The sequence below is a fragment of the Schistocerca gregaria genome, unplaced genomic scaffold (assembly GCF_023897955.1).
Source record: "Schistocerca gregaria isolate iqSchGreg1 unplaced genomic scaffold, iqSchGreg1.2 ptg000169l, whole genome shotgun sequence".
NCBI classification, from domain to species: Eukaryota; Metazoa; Arthropoda; class Insecta; order Orthoptera; family Acrididae; genus Schistocerca; species Schistocerca gregaria.
Genome location: NW_026061724.1, coordinates 4,837,692 through 4,842,483, shown reverse-complemented (window position 1 = coordinate 4,842,483; position 4,792 = coordinate 4,837,692). Strand labels below are relative to the sequence as shown.

The following is a 4,792-nucleotide window of genomic DNA, read 5'->3' as shown; positions in this document are numbered from 1 at the left end:
CTGAGAAACAAGACCACACACTTTGTGCATTCGGAATCGAAGGCAGGGCGACCCTCGCCGCATTTGCTACGATTGCCATTTGCTACTTCTGCAGAAGCGGCGGCGGCGGCGACGACGACGACGACGAATATCGCGAGAGGCTCTGAGATATGTGAGAAATACATCTATAAAATGTAATTCAGACTGCCTCGTCCCACCTTATGCTGTACCGCTTTGGCAAATGCTTTATCTGCGCCATTCGCCTTAATCGCATCTGAGAGTGATTCTTAAAAAAACGCCTGTCGCTAATTGTTCGTCATCACAGGTACTGTTTGCTATACGGCCACCACGCGCAACTGATTTCCAAAATTCATCTTCCTCCTGTGAGGATGGAACTTACGACCCCTGGTTTATTAGACCAGTGCTCTACCACTGAGCTAAAGAGGCGCGGCCTAGCGGTACTCTTGGGTACTTCGTCCTTACGGTCGTCTGCATCATCAGACTTTAGCTGACAACACTTCATATTACCGGCTAATATTTGCAGCTATGGCGACAAATTACTGCTTGGCTACACATCTGACACGTAACCGATGTGCTCTCCAAACAACAACACTTGCATTTCAGAACATGTCTTTCACACATGTCTACAAAATCACCTTCACCTTCAAATACAGCTTCCTTGCGACTGACAGAGACGTAGGCAAAGTTTAAAGTTGCTATTTCCATTAAATCTCGTTAATCAGAAAAACGGTAATTTACACCTGCAGCGGAACAAAATTCCGTTCCGCCCAGCGTCTGGCTCGAACCCACGACCCTGGGATTAAGAGTCTGACGCTCTACCGACTGAGCTAGCCGGCTACCTCGGTGAATACCTGCCGGGTAGCACGTCACACAGTACTCGTTTGGGTTGGGTGGTCCCATACAGAATCTCTCCATGATGCCTAATGTTTTCGTAACGTCACACTCGTCACGTACTTCACTTTTATGTCATAATCCTTTCTGAGAGGTAAAGAAATTGCATGACAACATGCAGAGCTAGTGGCGTCAAAATTAACACACATACTTTATGTGACTCAAAAGCCGAACGAGTTACTTTCCGACGTTGTTTTAGATGTGCAAGTGATAGTCAAAACTCGCTGTGTCGGCACTCTGCCGACCATTTCGATAGTTAACACCGGTCTTGTTGTGTGTGTTTCAAGCTCAAGAGCATCTCCAAGCAAAAAATGGTCAACAGCAACATTCAGACGGTTTCGTACTGCTCAATTGCTACATTAAAACGTTATGTTTCTTTTTCAGAACTGGAAAAACACAAGCGTGACAGCATTCGAACCTGTAATCATCAGATCCGAAGTCCGACGCCTTATCCATTAGGCCACACGGTCACTGACGACCAACATTTACATGTATACGACTCATCTCGAAACGCTCACACCCCTGAGGATTTGTGTTTTCGTTCTACACAGCAGCTGCCCCTTGCTCTTTCCCACCCATTCGTTACATTCAACCTCTGACGAGACCGACCATATATAGACTGAGAAACAAGACCACACACTTTGTGCATTCGGAATCGAAGGCAGGGCGTCCCTCGCCGCATTTGCTACGATTGCCATTTGCTACTTCTGCAGAAGCGGCGGCGGCGACGACGACGACGACGACGACGACGACGACGACGACGAATATCGCGAGAGGCTCTGAGATATGTGAGAAATACATCTATAAAATGTAATTCAGACTGCCTCGTCCCACCTTATGCTGTACCGCTTTGGCAAATGCTTTATCTGCGCCATTCGCCTTAATCGCATCTGAGAGTGATTCTTAAAAAAACGCCTGTCGCTAATTGTTCGTCATCACAGGTACTGTTTGCTATACGGCCACGACGCGCAACTGATTTCCAAAATTCATCTTTCTCCTGTGAGGATGGAACTTACGACCCCTGGTTTATTAGACCAGTGCTCTACCACTGAGCTAAAGAGGCGCGGCCTAGCGGTACTCTTGGGTACTTCGTCCTTACGGTCGTCTGCATCATCAGACTTTAGCTGACAACACTTCATATTACCGGCTAATATTTGCAGCTATGGCGACAAATTACTGCTTGGCTACACATCTGACACGTAACCGATGTGCTCTCCAAACAACAACACTTGCATTTCAGAACATGTCTTTCACACATGTCTACAAAATCACCTTCACCTTCAAATACAGCTTCCTTGCGACTGACAGAGACGTAGGCAAAGTTTAAAGTTGCTATTTCCATTAAATCTCGTTAATCAGAAAAACGGTAATTTACACCTGCAGCGGAACAAAATTCCGTTCCGCCCAGCGTCTGGCTCGAACCCACGACCCTGGGATTAAGAGTCTGACGCTCTACCGACTGAGCTAGCCGGCTACCTCGGTGAATACCTGCCGGGTAGCACGTCACACAGTACTCGTTTGGGTTGGGTGGTCCCATACAGAATCTCTCCATGATGCCTAATGTTTTCGTAACGTCACACTCGTCACGTACTTCACTTTTATGTCATAATCCTGTCTGAGAGGTAAAGAAATTGCATGACAACATGCAGAGCTAGTGGCGTCAAAATTAACACACATACTTTATGTGACTCAAAAGCCGAACGAGTTACTTTCCGACGTTGTTTTAGATGTGCAAGTGATAGTCAAAACTCGCTGTGTCGGCACTCTGCCGACCATTTCGATAGTTAACACCGGTCTTGTTGTGTGTGTTTCAAGCTCAAGAGCATCTCCAAGCAAAAAATGGTCAACAGCAACATTCAGACGGTTTCGTACTGCTCAATTGCTACATTAAAACGTTATGTTTCTTTTTCAGAACTGGAAAAACACAAGCGTGACAGCATTCGAACCTGTAATCATCAGATCCGAAGTCCGACGCCTTATCCATTAGGCCACACGGTCACTGACGACCAACATTTACATGTATACGACTCATCTCGAAACGCTCACACCCCTGAGGATTTGTGTTTTCGTTCTACACAGCAGCTGCCCCTTGCTCTTTCCCACCCATTCGTTACATTCAACCTCTGACGAGACCGACCAAATATAGACTGAGAAACAAGACCACACACTTTGTGCATTCGGAATCGAAGGCAGGGCGTCCCTCGCCGCATTTGCTACGATTGCCATTTGCTACTTCTGCAGAAGCGGCGGCGGCGACGACGACGACGACGACGACGACGACGACGACGACGAATATCGCGAGAGGCTCTGAGATATGTGAGAAATACATCTATAAAATGTAATTCAGACTGCCTCGTCCCACCTTATGCTGTACCGCTTTGGCAAATGCTTTATCTGCGCCATTCGCCTTAATCGCATCTGAGAGTGATTCTTAAAAAAACGCCTGTCGCTAATTGTTCGTCATCACAGGTACTGTTTGCTATACGGCCACGACGCGCAACTGATTTCCAAAATTCATCTTTCTCCTGTGAGGATGGAACTTACGACCCCTGGTTTATTAGACCAGTGCTCTACCACTGAGCTAAAGAGGCGCGGCCTAGCGGTACTCTTGGGTACTTCGTCCTTACGGTCGTCTGCATCATCAGACTTTAGCTGACAACACTTCATATTACCGGCTAATATTTGCAGCTATGGCGACAAATTACTGCTTGGCTACACATCTGACACGTAACCGATGTGCTCTCCAAACAACAACACTTGCATTTCAGAACATGTCTTTCACACATGTCTACAAAATCACCTTCACCTTCAAATACAGCTTCCTTGCGACTGACAGAGACGTAGGCAAAGTTTAAAGTTGCTATTTCCATTAAATCTCGTTAATCAGAAAAACGGTAATTTACACCTGCAGCGGAACAAAATTCCGTTCCGCCCAGCGTCTGGCTCGAACCCACGACCCTGGGATTAAGAGTCTGACGCTCTACCGACTGAGCTAGCCGGCTACCTCGGTGAATACCTGCCGGGTAGCACGTCACACAGTACTCGTTTGGGTTGGGTGGTCCCATACAGAATCTCTCCATGATGCCTAATGTTTTCGTAACGTCACACTCGTCACGTACTTCACTTTTATGTCATAATCCTTTCTCAGAGGTAAAGAAATTGCATGACAACATGCAGAGCTAGTGGCGTCAAAATTAACACACATACTTTATGTGACTCAAAAGCCGAACGAGTTACTTTCCGACGTTGTTTTAGATGTGCAAGTGATAGTCAAAACTCGCTGTGTCGGCACTCTGCCGACCATTTCGATAGTTAACACCGGTCTTGTTGTGTGTGTTTCAAGCTCAAGAGCATCTCCAAGCAAAAAATGGTCAACAGCAACATTCAGACGGTTTCGTACTGCTCAATTGCTACATTAAAACGTTATGTTTCTTTTTCAGAACTGGAAAAACACAAGCGTGACAGCATTCGAACCTGTAATCTTCAGATCCGAAGTCCTACGCCTTATCCATTAGGCCACACGGTCACTGACGACCAACATTTACATGTATACGACTCATCTCGAAACGCTCACACCCCTGAGGATTTGTGTTTTCGTTCTACACAGCAGCTGCCCCTTGCTCTTTCCCACCCATTCGTTACATTCAACCTCTGACGAGACCGACCAAATATAGACTGAGAAACAAGACCACACACTTTGTGCATTCGGAATCGAAGGCAGGGCGTCCCTCGCCGCATTTGCTACGATTGCCATTTGCTACTTCTGCAGAAGCGGCGACGACGACGACGACGACGACGACGACGACGACGACGACGAATATCGCGAGAGGCTCTGAGATATGTGAGAAATACATCTATAAAATGTAATTCAGACTGCCTCGTCCCACCTTATGCTGTACCG

General features: G+C 46.7%; 1 non-coding gene across 1 annotated transcript; it reads right to left on the bottom strand.

The window, feature by feature from the left end:
• Positions 1–354: 354 nt before the first annotated feature.
• Positions 355–426, bottom strand: Trnai-aau (transfer RNA isoleucine (anticodon AAU)). The gene has a single exon. It is a non-coding gene; the product is annotated as a tRNA-Ile (tRNA).
• Between the last annotated feature and the right edge of the window lie 4,366 nt (positions 427–4,792).